The 19,121-nt window shown below is 43.7% G+C and overlaps 1 protein-coding gene across 2 annotated transcripts in view; it reads right to left on the minus strand.

The window, feature by feature from the left end:
- Positions 1 to 16,419, minus strand: part of LOC136582156 (4-galactosyl-N-acetylglucosaminide 3-alpha-L-fucosyltransferase FUT6-like) — a 36,784-nt gene extending 20,365 nt beyond the window's left edge. Inside the window, exon 1 of one of the 2 annotated variants that reach the window (XM_066582983.1) lies at positions 16,399 to 16,419. The gene's annotated coding sequence lies outside the window, so the exon portion shown is untranslated. Of the gene's footprint in view, positions 1 to 15,944; positions 16,090 to 16,398 lie in introns of those variants that run through there. The other variant, XM_066582982.1, reaches the window with a different exon arrangement.
- Positions 16,420 to 19,121: the final 2,702 nt, after the last annotated feature.

The following is a 19,121-nucleotide window of genomic DNA, read 5'->3' on the forward strand; positions in this document are numbered from 1 at the left end:
TGGATATAGTGCTTGTAGTGAGGATTGTTTGAATATAATCAAACTCTATGGATCAAGATGATATAAAATAGGATCAGGGTATTCCAGGATTAGGATGCAGTGCATGTATATTAGTGCAGATTTATCAGAAGGCATATTATATATGATAATAGTGTAGGTCCACATCTAGCAGTGATTTGCGCATACAAAGCACCCATTTGCCTATATGCCAATCTTACTTAGATGTAAGGATGGATTAGGCATATATGTTTATCATTATGGAAGACACCATGACAATACATAGATTTGGTACAGATATAATACCAATCTGTATCTTTATGGGATCAGTTAGCTCGTGCATATGCACTAGTCCAGTATATAAGTGGACTGAATATATACATACATGTATTCATCATTGTTATGTATCCATTAGGAACACCATAGTCATACCTCAAACCACATGACCATGTCGCTTTTATGTGGAGTAGTCAATCCTATGTCTGTGATCCAAAACAGGGTGGAATCTAATCTTCACATAATAGAATGCTAGTATTATGCATGCCTCACAGTTTGTATTAAGAGGGTATTATCCCAAATGGCCCAGCATGTGATCACGATAAGTGCCTATATATAAATTTACCTGGAACATGAAACAGCAGGGTGGACATCAAATAAAGGATGAAAATGATTGGCATTCGTTCAGACCTTTTGGGGCGACGGAATCGAGTCTGTAGATCCATTGACTCTCTTTCTGTAAGAGCCTCCGATCTCGATTACCTCGTCGTCCATTGTCTTTTAGTATTTCAATCCCTTGAAATCTGAGGACATTTGGGTCATTTTGATGGTATTCTCTAATGTGTGTTGCCAAGCTGGTATGTTCCCCTCGCTCTACATTCCCAATATGGGCCAACAGTCGTCGGCGTAACTGTTGGACGGTCTTACCTATGTAGTCGAGGGGACAGGGGCAGGTGGCCTTATATACAACACATTGGGACCTACAATTAATGAAGTCGCGGATAGTATATACCTTGCCGGTAGACGCGCTTCTGAAGGTGCTTCCTCGCTGGATGAATTTACACGCCTTACAACCAGCGCATGGGAAACAACCTTTTGGTAGGTCAGATGCTAACCAAGTTAGAGATTGTGGATTTGGTCCAAGGTGACTATGCACCAAGCGATCACCCAAATTTCTACCTCTTTTGTATGTTATTAAAGGTCTTTCTGGGATGAAGTCTTGTAGGTCTGTATCGCGTCGTAGTATATGCCAAAATTTGTTTAGAATCATTCGTATCTCTCCAGCACGGTCGTCAAAGGTACCGATGATTCGAACTTGTTTGTCTCCCGCTGTTTGTTGCCTTTTCTGAAGGAAATCATCTCTCCGCTTGTTTTTAACGAATTCATTTGCTTGTGATATAACAGAATTCGGGTAGCCTCTATCCCTGAAGCGTGAGGACATTTCTCTCGATTTTAACTGGAATTCTTCGTCAGAGGAACAATTTCTTCTGACTCTAATGATTTGACCCTTAGGAATTCCGCGCTTCAGGGTTATTGGATGGTGGCTTTCCCAATGAAGTAATGTGTTAGTTGCAGTACTTTTACGATGGACCGTTGTCTCCAGGGAGCCGTTTTCCATTTTGTTGATTTTCAGGTCAAGGAAGGTGATTGTCGTGGGATTGATTTCTGCCGTTAGGAATAAGTTTAGGTTATTCTGGTTTAGATGCTGGACGAAACTGTGGAAGCCCTCCACTGAGCCTGTCCATAGAATGAGAATATCATCTATATAGCGGATCCATAACTCAATGGATAATAACCACTCTTCATTTGTTTCACAAAAGACGAGGGTTTCCTCCCACCAGCCCAGGTACAGGTTAGCATAACTGGGGGCACAAGGGCTCCCCATAGCGGTACCCCTGAGCTGGTGGAAGTACTTCCCCTCGAATAAAAAATAATTTTTGGTGAGAACAAATGAGAGGATATCCAGGAGCATGGTGTCATGCGCTCTGTACTGGATTCCTCTTTGTTTGAGATAGAAGCTGACAGCTTCCAATCCCCCTTGATGTGGTATGCAACTATACAGTGATTCTACATCCAAACTAGCCAGTTATTCCTAAAACCTAACCTGCACAGTCTGTTCACACCATTCACTACTACAGAGACAATATAAACCCCCCATAGCTCACACCTTTTTACACTCAGGACATTACTTCACAGACAACATAAAAACCACACAGTATATCTACTTCATTGTTCTTTTGATACAGACTTATCATATTTCAACTCACCCAGCGTAGGGCGGATCATAGCAGAGAGGGAGAGATGGTGTAGGTATAAAAATAAAGCTTATTACCTTGTTTGAGCTCATTATCTGTCCGTCTCTGCTTCGAAGTCCCCTTGTGTCCGGATAACGATGAAATATCTTCATATCTCTGTATCTTCATTATCTCAGCAGTGCCTCTAAATTTGTTAGCGCAATTTATCACTATTCGATATACTGTGCAGTCCAAATTAGATAAAAATAATGTACAGGCCTGGAGAGCCTTTCAAAGACCACACGTCTCTACATCCTGTGTCCCAAAAGAGTCTGAATCTTTATTCACGCGCGTAAAGTTTAAATAAAATTTCAACACAGGAAGGGAAGTAATTTAGGATACAGTTACATTATTTAGTGAGCTGATAGGTCATTCTAAGAGGGAGGTATTTGTGAGGTAGATTGTGATGTTATCAATCTGGGAGGAACTTTGGGGAGCACGCTCAGTTCATTCTTGAATTTGGTCTCATGAGAAGAACATCCTGTTTCTCCTCTCTGCTTGTTCAAGACAAAGACATTCCTAGATAGGTTTTTGCCAGTTAAAACCAGTTTGACCAGTTTATCACTGCTCCTTCAGCTCTTGTGGAGGTGGGGGGACGATGTTCCCTTCCCCCAGAGGTTCAGACCAGAAACACAACATAGCATCTTCACAGTTGACAAAAATACAGAAAATACATACAAAATGGTGAACCTATCGGCCATCTCCCACAAAGGAAACCAATGTGGCTCGACAAGACTGTAAGGGAGGCAATAAACGGGAAAAAAAACAAAAAACATTTAAACTACTAAAACAAGAAGGCAGCGAAGAAGCTCTAAAATCATACAGGGAAAAACACAAATCATGTAAAGAAAAGATCAATATTGCTAAGGAGGAGGCAGAAAGACTGATCGCCAAAGAAAGCAAGAATAATCCTAAACTATTCTTCAATTATATGAACAGTAGAAGGATTTGCACTGAAAGCACTGGCCTCCTAACAAATAATGCAGGAGAAACCATAAAAGACGATGGGGGGAAGGCAAATCTATTAGTTTTTTTCTAGTGTATTCACAAATGAAAATGAAATGCCACATGAGATGCAGGGGAATAAAATGAACTCCCCACTAAATATTGCATGCCTAACACAGGAGGAAGTGCAGAATGGTTAAAGAGGAGCAAAAATCAATAAATCGCTGCGCCCAGATGAAATACACCCAAGGGTTCTAAGGGAACTAAGGGACATGATAGCTAGACCGCTATTTCTTATATTAATGGACACTATTGAGACCGGGGCTGTACCGCTGGATTGGCGCATTGCCAATGTGGTTTCAATATACAAAAAGGGGTCTAAAAGAGCCTGGTAACTACAGGCCGGTAAGTCTCACTTTAATAATTGGAAAAATATTCAATGGGTTTCTGAGAGACGCCATCCTAGAATACCTCAAGGAAAACAATGGCATAACTCCTCATCAGCATGGGTTCATGAGGGGTTGATCATGTGAGACCAATCTGATCAGCTTCTAAGATGAAGTAAGTTCTAGGTTGGGCATGGGAGAGTCTATTGATCTTGTATATCTGTATTTCTCTAAAGCATTTGACACCGTGCTGCATAATAGGTTGATATATAAAATGAATACGGGCGAAAATGTGTGTATCTGGGTAAGGAACTGGCTCAGAGATAGAAAGGAGAGGGTGATAATAGCTGGTATCAATATTTGCAGATGATACAAAATTATACAAGACAATTAATGCAATGGAGGACAATGTACAAATGGACCTAGATAAATGGGGGGCTTGGGCAGAAAAATGTCAAATGAAGTTCAATATTGATAAATGTAAGGTTATGCACATGGACAGGAAAAACGGATATCATCAATATACACTAAATGGGATACTGCCAGGGAAAAGTGATATGGAAAAAGACCTGGGGTACTAGTGGACTGTAGACTTAACTGGAGCAATCAATGCCGGTCAGCTGCTGCAAAAGCTAATAAAGTCTTGGGGTGCATTAAAAGAGGTATAGGGGGGAGGGATGAGAACATTATTCTTCTACTATATAGGGCACTTGTCAGGCCCCACATGGAATACTGTGCACAGTTTTGGTCACCGCTGCTCAGGAAGGATGTTGCAGTCCTTGAGGGGCTTCAAAGAAGGGCAACTAAATTAATAAATAGAATGGAAGGACTGGAATACGCAGAGAGGCTATTAAAATTGGGATTATTTACCTTGGAAAAAAGACGGCTAAGGGGTGATCAAATAACTATGTATAAATACATGAGGGGACAATACAAGGATCTCTCCCATGATCTGTTTATACTCAGGACTGCGACGATAACAAGAGGGCATCCTCTATGTCTAGAAGAAAGCAGGTTTCATCACCGACATGGAATGGGGTTCTTTACTGTAAGAGCAGTGAGACTGCGGAACTCTTTGCCTGAGGACGTGGTGATGGCAAAATTCATAGAGAAATTTCAAGAAGGGACTAGATGTATTCTAGACTGCTATGATATTACAGGATATAGACATTAGGTGACCAGCGGGGTTGTTTATCTCAAATTTGCCCTCAACTGGACCAACAAGGGGGAGGCGAAAACAGGCTGAACTAGATGCACATTGTCTTCATTCAGCCTAACATGCTATGTAACAGGGCAGGTTTTTTAAATAACTCAACAATGCAATTTAATCTCGCAAGTGTTTATCAAGGAATGCAACAATCACATTGCAACATCTTTTATGGGTAATATTGCAGGGAAATCTTCGGGGCTTGCTGCACTGAGTATGCAGTAAAAAACCGCGGTAGATTTCAGATGACAGCTCAGTGCTCTGCACGTAGTGCACTAGAGATGTCCACGGAAATCTTCTGGGGTTTAACTGCATGGTCAGTGCAGCAAGCCCCGGAGATATTCCGGGCGTGCCACTAAAGGGGGTTAATGGAGCTGATTACAGCCATTAATCTGCACGTGTCATTTACTCAAAAATGCCCGACAGTTAGTTCATGCGATCTGCCATTCATCTGTGCGTGTAAAAGGGGCTTAAGGCATAGTTAGAAGTCCTTAACTTAGGTATGAAGTAGAGTTCTTCCAAATGAAATGACTTGCCAGCTTACACAATTTAAAAAGATGATTCCTAAGCAAATCCCAGGAAACAATCTGAAACACATATAGTAACTTGGGTAGGATGTTCATATTCGGGGCATTAAACCTGTCAAACCAAGATGGCAACCGATCCCAAGCTGTGAGATCAGATTCAAGAGTATTCAGAAGAGGGTTGTAATTTAATTTGAACACCTGATTTCTATCTGCAGAGATAGGAATCCCTAGATATTTAACTGATGTAGCCCTCCATTAAAAAGGGAAATGTTTTCTGAAGATAGTTCATCTCTCGGGTCAGTAAGGTAATGTTCAGTATCTCAGACTTTTGGGTATTTACTCAAAAAATACTATTTATACCAAATCTATTGAATTCCTAAAGAATGGCTGGGAGACGGACTCTAGGGAAGGGCACATAGATCAACAAGTCATCTGCAAAAAGTGACAATTTATGCTCCATATCCCCATCTTCATTCCCACTATTCAGTCATTTTTCCAGCATTAGCTAATGATTCTATGACCAAAATGTATAAGTATGGGAAGAGGGGACAGCCCCATTTCTAATCAGAAAGGGAGCCAATAAGGAGCTAGTCACCTTTACTTGTGGTGAGGGTTAATGATAAAGGGCCATGATCCAGGCCATCATTTATGGCGCCAAGCCTACTTTCATAAGTGTCTCTTCCAGGAATCCCCAGTGAACTCTATCAAATGCATTTTTGGCATCAACAGCTAGAAGGCATAAAGGGTCACTGGTCCTGTGAGCCTGCGTGATCAGTGATAGAGTCTTTATGGTATTGTTCCCAGTACAAATTCCACTTGCTTTTTTGTATGGGAGTCGGGATGTAAGGACTCAGTCTAAGAGCTATCAGTTTTTGTTTTTTTTTAGAATAGCTTGACATCCACATTAACTAATGAGATGTGGCAAAAACTGCTGCAGGTTGAAAGATCTTTCCCTGGCTTTGAAATAACATTGATCTAAGCCTGTATGGACTGATGATGGAAAAGACAACTACGGGAAACTGTGTTGAATGCCCAAAGTAAAGGACTAGATATAATAGTTCACCACAGAGTTAGGTCCCGGACTCTACCCCACCTTCAGCTCCTGTATAACCAGAGCTAGTTCTGTAGGATAGAAATCCTGATCTAGAGTATCTGTTGCAGGAGTAGGGATATTTCCCGAGGCATTGCCCTCCAAATAATTACTAATATCCCTTTGTGATGGAGCTGCTGAGGAATATTGTTGCTCATGACTATTCTAAAGCTTGCAGTAGTAAGAACAAAATTCCTCCAATATCTCCTTGGTGGATGCACCATCCCCTTAGTAGAAGTGCTAACAGAAAAAATATTGGATTGATGTATACAAGGGTGGAATGCCCTGGCTAGCTCCCGCATTTACCCCATGTTCATAATATCTGGCCCTTAACTTTTCTCTAAGGCAGAGTGATTTTTGGTTGAGCATCTCTAGAATTTGCTGTCATAGTGAGGATATTTCAGCTCTTAGTAGGTCTGAAGATTGTGCCTCATTAGAGGCTTCCCTTAGTCAAGCGTATGGCGAAGAGAAGTCAGTTTAGAAGTGCTTTCTTTTTTCAGTCCTGTGCCATTGGATATAAATATGCCCTGGACTACGCATTTCAAAGCTTCCAGTGGTGTCAACCTCCAAGGCTATCAGGGTGGGTTGAAAAGATCTATGGAACGCTATTGAAACACCAGGAACTTTGCAATTTGGATGGGAGCTATGAAACCAAGTGAAATAGTATTTAAGGTCTTGTTCACATGAGTACTGTCTGCGTGCATTAAAGGCACGTGAAAAGAGCGCTTCCATAAGAACCAATGGTTTCCTATAGAAGCGTGATAGAAAAGATAGGACCTAATCTGTCTTTGGTGCGTGCTTTCCATAGACTCCTATGGGAGCTGGAAAACACGTATCACGCACCTCAGATCGTGTGAACTGGCTAATTCAAAATAGCTGGAATTCATCATTTCACATGCTCCTTAGAGCAGTATAGCCGTAATCTTTTCACATGCCTATACTGTGCGCAGACAGCGCTCTTGTGAACAAGGCCTAATAGTGTATTTGGGAATGTAAAAGGCTACAAAATGGGTTTCCTGGAATATAGCTATCGTTTTTCTTTTCCCATGAAGCCTTTATAAAATCTGGATACGCTTTTCAGATTTATGAAGGCCTCTAAAATTATAGGTACATAAGGTTAATGGGGTCATTACTCTTGTATGTACGCTAGCATGTGAAAATAGACAGAACACCATTGGAGGAGCACCAAAAACAAGAAAGTAAAGAAACAGTAGAGAGAAAAGAGAGAAGCAATAGCAGAAAAGGCAGATAAAAGTAAATACAGAGGTTGCATGTAGCACAACTGGTACCAGCTACTAAGATACGACTCATGTCTACAACAACACTAAGGCCGCCTGCACACGGGCGGAAATCCCGCGGCGGTATTTCCCGCGGGATTTCCGCCACTGAAAGTTTGCATAGGAGTGCATTACAATACGCACTCCTATGCAGACGGCCGTGGTTTGGCCGCGCGAAATCTCGCGCAGCAAACAAACCGCGGCATTTCCTATTTTTGTGCGGGGCTCGCACTCACCCAGCCGCCGGCTCCGGTCTGCGCATGCGCCGGCTGCGCCGCAGCCGGCACATGAAAGAGCCGGGGCCGCCAGGCGCAGGTGAGTACGCGCTCGTCACTGCAGGCTCTCGGGTCGGGTCCCGCGGCGAGAATTCTCGCTGCCGGATCCGACCCGCTCGTCTGCAGGCGGCCTAAGTGCTGCATTCCCTAAGTGGGAGAGAGGAAGTCGATGACCAGGACTTCAATCCCCTACTAACACCAGCATCAAAAACACACCTCTCAGGTGGGTGAGAAAAGTGATAAGGCTAATGCAGTAAAATGTAAGTAATTATCCAGACAACATGATGATAGATGGGCTGTCGTACGGGCGTTCAGCAAAACAGAGAGTAGGACTAAAATGTAGGTAACCCTATATGATGTGAAAATTCACCTGTATATGAAAAAAATACAAACAGAACCTTTGTCCTACAGACTATCGGTTAGTCTATTAGTAAGGCATATTATATTTATGTAAGCGGTGCAAGAACTAAATAGATTTCCCCATACACACAACAAAATGATAAATGTAAAGATTAATCGTGGCCGGAAGAACAGTCTCCTCGTGGCTCAGCAGTAAAAGCAGAATTAAATTATTTTCCTAAATCTTCAGGTGAGAGAAGAACAAGGGCATCCAGTATTTTGTGTAGAAGACCTGGTGGGTTGCAACTTCTCTCGAAGGTAGAAGAATAGGAACTGAAACCGGAGTGGGTAAATCTGGAAGTGCAATCATAGGCAACTTGAAAAATCAAGACATTTAAAAGAGATCTCCCAGAGTCTCAAAGATTGCTGACTTGCTTCCATGTTTAGCTATAAGCTGAAGGGGAAAACCCGAACAATAAGGGATTCCTCCTCTCCCATAGAGCAGTGAGGAGGGGTTCCAGGGCCCTGTGCAGTTGAAGGTTTGCCTGACCAAATCAGGGAGTATATTAAGTGTAGTGCCCTACGATGAGGAGGAACCCCTGCCCTGCTTCACTTTTAGGATGGCCTCTTTATCCTTGAAGAAATGAATACAATAAATAATATCTTCCAGATAACATAAATCAGATGATTTTGGTCCCAGTGATCTATGTATCTTGTCTATTTCAATAGGTTCTTCAGAGGACCTCCACAGTCATTCACAGATGTATTTTTGGGTCCACTTTTCTAATTGCGCATTCTCAATTTCCTCGCTTAGGTCACGTATACGAATGTTATTGCGCCTATGAAGGTTCTCTATGTAATGTAAGTGGGTAAGAATGTCAGAAATCTGATGAAAATGTGCCTGAAGCCCCTTTAGGTCAACATCAAGCTGATTAAATATCTGTTCCAGTGCACTCTCAGCTTCCGCCAAATGGTGACCCACATGATGTACTTCTTTCTACAAAGACTCCAAATGGGCTGTCCATTTCTAGTCTGGTTGGGAGAGCTTTAAGATGGGCTCAACAGTCCCAATCATCATCATCCACTGGGACAGATGAAGCAATAGTTTCTCTCTGTCTGGGTGGGCAGGGTGTTGCCCCCTAATTATTGTGTTTTTTTAGCTATTTTGTTTTTACAGAAACCCTATTAAACTGATTCCACTGCTAACCATGACCATCAAAGAGGTTAAAAGCAGGTATCAAGTTGATAACCTCTAACCTCCTTTTCAGCCCATGCTAAACATAATACAGTGATACCTTTGATTTAAGAGTGCCTCAGCTTGCAAACTTTTTTAATTGAGAGCAGGTTCTCTCCAGAATTTTTGCTCTGATTTAAGAGCAAAAACTTGGGTTACAAGTAGAGATGAGCGAACGTACTCGGATAAGCACTACTCGTCCGAGTAATGTGCTTTATCCGAGTATCTCTCCGCTCGTCCTGAAAGATTCGGGGCGCTCCGCTACTGACAGGTGAGTCGCAGCGGGGAGCGGAGCAGAGCGGGTGGGAGAGAAGGAGAGAAAGATTTCCCCTCCGTTCCTCCCCGCTCTCCCCTGCAGCTCCCCGCTCCGCAGCGCGTCCCGAATCTTTCAGGACGAGCAGAGAGGTACTCGGATAAAGCACATTACTCGGACGAGTAGTGCTTATCCGAGTACGTTCGCTCATCTCTAGTTACAAGCCTTGCCCTCAATGGGGCCGCAGCTGCTGGCGGTGGCTCCATTGAAAGCAATGGCCTGCCGGCAACCCCTGCAGTGATTTTTGGGTAAGGGCTTTAAATATAAGCCCTTCCCTGAAAGTCATGTCTAGCTGTGGTAAAAAAATATATACTTACCTGTCTGCCGCTGCCGGGGCTCAGGCGCGTCTAGCTGCTGTTTGTTCTCTCTGCACTGCTCTAAAGCTTTTCAGTAGGCTGAGATTTAAAATCCCAGCCTGCTGAAAGGGCTGTATCAGATTGGCTGAGTGAATCAGCCAAGCAGACGCAGCCCTTTCAGCAAGCAGGGATTTTGAATCCCCGCCTGCCAAAAAGCTACAGAGCAGTGCAGGGAGAACAAGTGGCGGCTAGACATGCCTGAGCCCCGGCAGCAGCAGACAGGTAAGTATATATTTTTATTTTTTTACTACAGCTAGGGATGATTTTCAGGGAAGGGATTATGTTTAAAACCCTTCACCGAAAATCACTGCGGGGGTGCTAGCGTCCTATTGCTTTCAATGAGGCAACGGCATCCCCATTGAAATCAATGGGAGAGCTTCGCGATCTGGAACGCATTAATGGCTTTTCCATTCATTTCAATGTGGAAAATCGATTTGACTTACGAGTGTTTTGGGCTGAGAGTTCCGTCACAGAACGAATTAAACTCTTAACCCAAGGCACCACTGTATATCATAGTATTATGTGACTGTGTAAAAGTTATCAAAGAATTGCAAATGAGATGTCAGCATGAAAGATTCATGAGTATTAAAAGGGTGTGGAGTCATCTGTGACACAGTGTACAAGATAAAAATGAAGCATACTTAAATTTAATAAGACAGCAGGTACATTAATTAGTATTGAGACATTTGTTATGAGCAATATAATGACACAGTCTTCGCTCAATACATGATACATATTAACCTCTTAATAGCCATGCTGTTTTGTACCTAAAGGACCAGACACTTTTTAGGGATTTTACCCGGGGGCGTACCTAAAGGCTCAGGGGCCCGGGTGCAAAAGTTCAGCTCCCCCCCACCCACCCGGGCCCTTTTTCTCCCTCGCCCCATCGCCCCGTATCTATGCCTGAGGGCCAATGTCCATGTGCGGATTTTATTTATAAAATCCGCATGTGGCCCCGCACAGGAGATCCGTGCATCTTGCTGCCCAGAGGGATGCATTGGCATCAGTAGGACAGCTAAAAGCATACAGATGGGATACAGAGGGAAGCAGCAGGGAGATAACATCATCCATGGGCCACTCGATGCCTTGCTGTGCTGTGCCCGTGTGCCGGTAAGTCTGTGTCTGTGTCCTCTCTGCTGCTTCCCCCACACCCCTCCTCTTCCCGTGTCCTCTCTCCAAGTCCTCCTCCATCCCTTCTCCTACTCTCCTCTCTGGCTTGTGCTGTCGGCCAGACGGCACTAACTTAGCAGGCGGTCGCCGACAGTGCAAAGTGAAAATGACCTGTATATGCTGGAGGTATCCTAATGATACTTAAAGATATTGTGATAGAATTAGATATAACACACAGTGTTGCATTTTATCTATATGAAGGGTAGGATGTGCAGCATTGGTCCTATAGCCTTTTTCCTTTTATTATGAATATCGTTATGTTTTTATTGTTATTGAGTTTGGTTATGTAAGAATGTATGCAAGTGGCTGTGACGCGGTGATTAGCGGGCAAATGGTGCGCTCCGTGCAGCGCAGGGAGTATTCCATTAGTATAGTGACGTCCCCATTATTGAGGAGTCGCGTGTTATCTTGGAGCCCCGCGTCATAGTCCGGTGGAACGCAATGTGCGCCCGATAAGATTGAATGGGAGGGGCCGTATCACGGAGTGACGCAGTCACGTGATATGCCCCTTGAAATGCATTGAGCGTTCCAGCAGCATAGCGATGACATCACGATATGGTGACCGTCATCAGCAACCGCCCATAATGGCGCCGCACACTGGAGCGGAATTAAGGCTGATCCTCTTCTAACAGCTCACATGGTATGTTGAATTTATCATATATAGTTATTATTGTCAGTGTTTATTATGCTTGATAAAGGCGTTTGTTAACGCCGAAACACGTTGCATATGGAGATTGGATTTTTTTATTTATTTGTCTTTGTAAAAGAGAGGTTGATCACCTCTTATTTCTATATGTTAATCAATTTCCTTCTTTGGACTTGGGTTACCCGGAGTTTGTGTAGAACGAGGCAATCCCTAAAGAAGAGCAGAAAAAGTTTTTTTTACTTTTTTCATTTCATGGTGTGATATAAGAACTCTAGGGGTCATTCACATTATCTTTTTTTTATAAGCTGAGGCATCCATAGGAGCCCAAGTTACAGGGAAAAAACATCCTCCTTAAGTGACAATAGTCACTTACAGAGCTGATCAGGGTCTGCTAGGACCCTGTAGTTCTGCTGTAACAGGGGAGACCTGGCGGTCACGTGATTGCCAGATCATATAGTGGAAGTAATACTTCTGCTTTCACTTCTCAGTACATAGCGCTCATTGAGCACTATGTAGCTGGGAAAGGAGAAGGCAGAAGCTATTAAAAACTGCTTCTCCTCCGGGTTCTCAACTGTGACAAATAGCTGAGAACCAGAACTGCTCCTGCTTTATTGCAAAGCAGAAGCTTTAGTCCCACGCTCTACTTCTGCTATCGACGGGGATTAAAGTTCAGGACCAAGTGCCATACATTTACCACCGCTTGGTCCTTAAAGGGTTAATGTTGTGTTCGATCATGACAATTTACATGACATTTATATTTGAAGTGAGTACACGTCTCATATAAGTTCCTTTTAACAAAACAATTTATTGTTGGTGCTACGCATACAAGGCGGGGTTCACAAGGGGCGGAAATCCCGCGGGATAGCACTAACATTCCGCAAGGTTTCCGCAGCGGAAAGGCTGCTTCAAAATGATTTGAAGCTCCTTGTCCGCCTGTATTCTGCTGCAGAAATCTCTCCCCACAGAGAGAAGAGAGGCCGGAAACAGTGATACAATTGACATGTCGCAGATTTGAATTCTGTGCCACATGTCCATTTCCGTGCGGCTTGTCAGCAGCGTGTGGAGGAGGTTTCTGCAGATCTCATCCACTTTCTGCTTAGTTTCAGGCTTAAGAATGCATATGGAATTTCCGTGCGCAAAGTCCGCATGGAAATTCCTCAGCAATTCCGCCCCATGCGAACCCAGCCTAAATCTTATAGTTCCAATGTATAACATCAATGAAACACAAAATAGCAAAACAAGATACAACAACTGTATCAAAAATGCAAACAAGATCCTGACACCCTAAAGTATTAATTCTTTCTAAACCACTGTCTGACGTCTGAAGACATTATGATTTAAGGCTGTACAGCTCTGATGTTGGAAGACATTCGTCAGGGTTCTCTTACTGTATATTGCCAGCCTCTCTGCTGTCGGAGCCTATCCAATGTGTCACCTCATGCAGTACTGGCTTTAGCCAGCAGATGGCACCGTTGTATAACGGCAGAAAAAGAGTAAGCCCCCCTAGGAAAAACAGGATACAAATTGGATTGGAAAGGGTTAAAACTGTACGGTCTATAAAGGAAGCAGGTCTGTACTTGTTATATATCATTAGCATTGTACGCTGAGCACTTATTATCGGGACAATGACTGCACTGAAGTCCTGTGTCCTGTTAACACCCATGGGTGTATAGCATAGTAATATGGCAGTGCATGTATAAACAATACAGCGGATCTTAGTTGTGTCTCGAAGGTCTCAGTTTGCTGTCGGCATTTGCATTTGCTAGAAATGACAACGTTTGGTAACATGTTTTGCTTATGGATATGGGCAAACACTGCTTTAGGTTCTTCTATAAGAACTTGTTTAGGAGCTGCTTTAAGAAATAATGAACGTCTCCATCTATTTAGGGAATTCTATAATATAATATTTACATAGTTGTCAGCTTCTTCCATCATTCTGTGACTAATTACTCTAGATACATATTTATTAAAAATGTTTCACTAATGTAAAAGCAATTGCACAATTTTCTTCTAATATTAAATTATAATTAAGTGTACCATGAGAAAGGAAAGAATGAATTATGTGGCTTAACGTGTAGCGGTGTTACGTAATGGACAGAAACAAGTGCAACAATAGATTATCGCTTATTATCAGCAAATATGTAACAGCAAAAATACAGAAATACTTTGTAGCAAATAACTTTAGACTCTGATGTTCGAATATGATTACTAGAATTATAAGTCACCAAACATTTATTTAAGTCCAAGTCAGAAAAATGTACGACTAGAGATACAATAATATGTACTTCACTACTAAATGAGGCCAGAAATTATACGATTATTATTATTAGCATATCATTAATTTGATGAAAATTTAATGATAAAAATACATTATTCTTTCACTTCAAAATATTATTATTGCTGTAATACAGGCTCCCATTTAGGCCTTATGCACATGGCCGTGACGGGCTCCGCAAGCGGAATATCGCAGCGGAATCCATCATGGCGCCCCCCCAAAGACCCCATACTTACCCCCCGATCCGCTGCGCAAAGTCCAGCACGACGCTCCGGCATATGACGCGCTCGGCAATGGGCGGAGCGCGTATTCACGCTATACTTCCGCTGTGCTACAGCGGCAGTATAGCGTGACAGGCGGCTTCCATTGACTACAATGGTAGCCATCCGCGCGTATACTCGCAGCAAATAGAACATGCTGCGGAATTCCGCGGTGGAAATACGCAGCATGTACATTGAACTATTAGGTTCAATAGAACCTAATAGCTGAAGTGAAACACCACGGATTTCCGGCTGTGGGAATTAGGCTTTTTTGAGTGATTTTATTGTAACAGTATGCATTTTGAATCTGTTAAAATATTGAAGCCGTACAAGAATAAAATAATTGATATCCAATATAGTCCACTATTTAATCCACCAGCATCATACGGTAATTCACCCAATCATATGTAAAATCAAGACTATTATTGGTGTTTACATACTATAAATATAAGAACAAATGTAATTAGAATACTAATGCTGAACATCAGCGGTTCCCCATATATACTATGTAGAAATCTGTATTATAGTTCATTTACCAATCTAAATATCAAACATCTTAATATCGTCTCACATACAATGATTAATCTATCGAAAAAATCCCGTCTCAAGACAAATGTAAAGTGATAAAACTTTGTCACTGTTTGGACCCTAAAACGTAACTTTTAATAACATATTTTTTTAAATTTTTAATAAAAACAAAAGTGATACCATCAAACACTAATTAACGTGATAGTATATATCCCTTTATTTCTATACACGAATTTAAGTACGATATGTGTGTCTGTAAGTTTTGTTTTTATTAAAAAATTAAAAAAATATATTATTAAGGCCGCCTGCAGATGAGCGGGTCGGATCCGGCGGCGAGAATTCTCGCCGCGGGACCCGACCCGAGAGCCTGCAGTGACGAGCGCATACTCACCCGCGCCTGGTGGCCCCAGCTCTTTCATGTGCCGGCTGCCGCGCAGCCGGCGCATGCGCAGACCGTAGCCGGCGGCCGGGTGAGTGCGAGCCCCGCACAAAAATAGGACATGCCGCGGTTTGTTTGCCGCGCGAGATTTCATGCGGCCGTCTGCAGAGGAGTGCGTATTGTAATGCACTCCTATGCAAACTTTCAGTGGCGCAAATCCCGCGGGATTTCCGCCCGTGTGCAGGCGGCCTAAAAGTTACGTTTTAGGGTCCAAACAGTGACAAGGTTTCTCTAAATACAATTTGGACTTACTTGCTACAGTGAAAGATATAAAGTGATAAAACCAGCTAAATATGAGAGTCCCAGAGAATCTAGTAATTTAGGTTAATTCAGAAATTAGGTTTATCTACAATAAACAATGGATTGTAATAGAGCTTGGAGCAACGTACCTGTGTGCCTGATGGAGCGTTGTGAGTGATGAGATAACCGAGAACAAACTAGTTCAACAAGTACTTAGAGGAGGAAATTAGTCTATAAGTAGAGATGAGCCAGCACCAAAATGCTCGGGTGCTCGTTACTCGAGTCGAACTTTTCATAATGCTCGAGAGTAACGAACCCCATTGAACTCAATGGGCGACTCGAGCATTTTTGTATTGGACTGATACTCCGCATAGGTGATGACTTGTCAAACACCAGAAAACATCAGAAAGTCACGGAAACACCACAGAAACGTATAGGGAAGGGCAGGGGCATCATGCATGGTTGCATCTGAGGCTTTCAGGTCCCACTATTAAGTCAAAATGGGAGCAAGAGTCTGGCGTCACCCACCTAACAATTTACTTCAGACAAACCCTCATTAGCAAGGCACACACCCAGGCACATCTTAGCTAAGCACCACACTACCTGCAACCAAGGACAATCACAGCCTGCGGGTGACACCGCTACCTCTTCTTCTGGGTTTCATGCAGGCATTGCTATCCAACCGCCCCGCACGACCCAGCGTCCACAGCGCACCCAAAAGTTTCCCTGCGCAGCGTTCAGCTGGCCTCATGCCACATACTCGCTTCATAGCCACACCACCCTCATGTGTATTTATAGGTGCGTAATGGATGAGGAGAAACCGGAGGCACACACTGCAGAGGGTTGGCAGGGCTAGGCAGCGACCCTCTTTGAAAGTGTGGGTGATAGCCCACAATGCTGTTGAGAATTGATGATAAATTGACATACGATTATCATTCCAATCCCGTGCCACCTCCATCAAAAAATTGTCAGGAGCCGCAAACATGGGCATAAAGGGGACTCAGGTGCCAGCACTTCTACACATCTGCACAATGCAGCAATACTCTGTGTGGGAAGCACGTGAGCGGGCCCAGGGTCAGGCTTGGTCCCAGCCTCCACCTTGTGTGACCTAAGGTGCCGTGAGTTACATTGCAATGGGAAATCCATGTGTCCCCACACAATTCATTCTGCGTAGGTGTCAGATAGCTCAACACTGCAATGGGAAGTCTTTGAGTTCCTTGGGCTTACCTATGCTGTTAGTGCACAAAGATGGTATTACACAGGAAGAAATCAGAGTGCCCAAACATGGCAGAGTTTCATCCTGCCAAGGACCTCGGCCTCGGCCCATATTTCTGCCCTAGTCAATCAATGTATTTGTGCCAGATAGGTAAAACAGCGCAATGGGAAGTATTTGTGCACCCACAGCATAGGAGAACCCAAGGAACTCAAACGTGGTATTACACATGAGGAAATCAGAGTTTCACCCTGCTAAGGGCCTCAGCCTCGGCCCACATTTCTGCCCTAGTCATTCAGTGTATTTGTGCCAGACAGGTAAAACAACGCAATGGGAAGTCTTTGTGCACCCACAGCATAGGCGAGCCCCTGGAACAGAAGGAAAGTATTACACATAAAGAAATCAGAGCGCCCAAACAAGGCAGTTTCACCCTGCCAAGGACCTCAATGTTAGCTCACACCCTCAGCAATCGTGGGCATAAAGCGGACTTGGCTGCTAGTGCAGCTGTGAACGTCTCATTCATGCAGTAACGCTCCTTTTGTTTGGCCAAAACCAGTGTCTCAGATTACTGTGGTAACACGAGAGAAAAAACATGTTGCCCAGCGCTGATTCCCAAACCCCAAGCAGGAGGGGTAGGTGGCATAATAAGGCTGAGAAACCATGACCGAGGTAGGACCCGCAATACTCCGTGTGGGAAGCGCGTGAGTGGGCCCTGGGTCAGGCTCAGTCCCAGCCTCTACCTTGTGTGACCCAAGGTGCCGTGAGTTACATAGCAATGGGAAATCCATGTGTCCCCACACAATTCATTCTGTGTAGGTGTCAAATAGCTCGACACCACAATGGGAAGTCTTTGAGTTCCTTGGGCTCGCCTATGCTGTCGGTGCACAAAGATGATATTACACAGGAAGAAATCAGAGTGCCCAATCATGGCAGAGTTTCACCCCACCAAGGACCTCGGCGTCAGCCCACATTTCTGCCCTAGTCAGTTAGTCTATTTGCGCCAGATAGGTAAAACAGCACGATGAGAAGTCTTTGTGCACCCACAGCATAGGCTGACCCCTGTAACATTTCTGTAGCAAAAGTATAGGTGAACCCCTGTAACATTTCTGTAGCAAAAGTATAGGCAGACCCCTGTAACATTTCTGTAGCAAAAGTATAGGCAGACCCCTGTAACATTTCTGTAGCAAGAGTATAGCCGGACCCCAGTAACATTTCTGTAGCAGGCGTATAGGCGGACCCCAGTAACATTTCTGTAGCAAAAGTATAGGCAGACCCCTGTAACATTTCTGTAGCAAGAGTATAGCCGGACCCCAGTAACATTTCTGTAGCAGGCGTATAGGCGGACCCCAGTAACATTTCTGTAGCAAAAGTATAGGCAGACCCCAGTAACATTTCTGTAGCAAGAGTATAGCCGGACCCCAGTAACATTTCTGTAGCAGGCGTATAGGCGGACCCCAGTAACATTTCTGTAGCAGGCGTATAGGCAGACCCCTGTAACATTTCTGTAGCAAGAGTATAGGCAGACCCCAGTAACATTTCTGTAGCAAGAGTATAGCCGGACCCCAGTAACATTTCTGTAGCAGGCGTATAGGCGGACCCCAGTAACATTTCTGTAGCAGGCGTATAGGCAGACCCCTGTAACATTTCTGTAGCAAGAGTATAGCCGGACCCCAGTAACATTTCTGTAGCAGGCGTATAGGCGGACCCCAGTAACATTTCTGTAGCAAAAGTATAGGCAGACCCCAGTAACATTTCTGTAGCAAGAGTATAGCCGGACCCCAGTAACATTTCTGTAGCAGGCGTATAGGCGGACCCCAGTAACATTTCTGTAGCAGGCGTATAGGCAGACCCCTGTAACATTTCTGTAGCAAGAGTATAGGCAGACCCCAGTAACATTTCTGTAGCAAGAGTATAGCCGGACCCCAGTAACATTTCTGTAGCAGGCGTATAGGCGGACCCCAGTAACATTTCTGTAGCAGGCGTATAGGCAGACCCCTGTAACATTTCTGTAGCAAGAGTATAGCCGGACCCCAGTAACATTTCTGTAGCAGGCGTATAGGCGGACCCCAGTAACATTTCTGTAGCAAAAGTATAGGCAGACCCCAGTAACATA

This window comes from Eleutherodactylus coqui, chromosome 11 (genome assembly GCF_035609145.1).
Source record: "Eleutherodactylus coqui strain aEleCoq1 chromosome 11, aEleCoq1.hap1, whole genome shotgun sequence".
Lineage (NCBI taxonomy): Eukaryota > Metazoa > Chordata > Amphibia > Anura > Eleutherodactylidae > Eleutherodactylus > Eleutherodactylus coqui.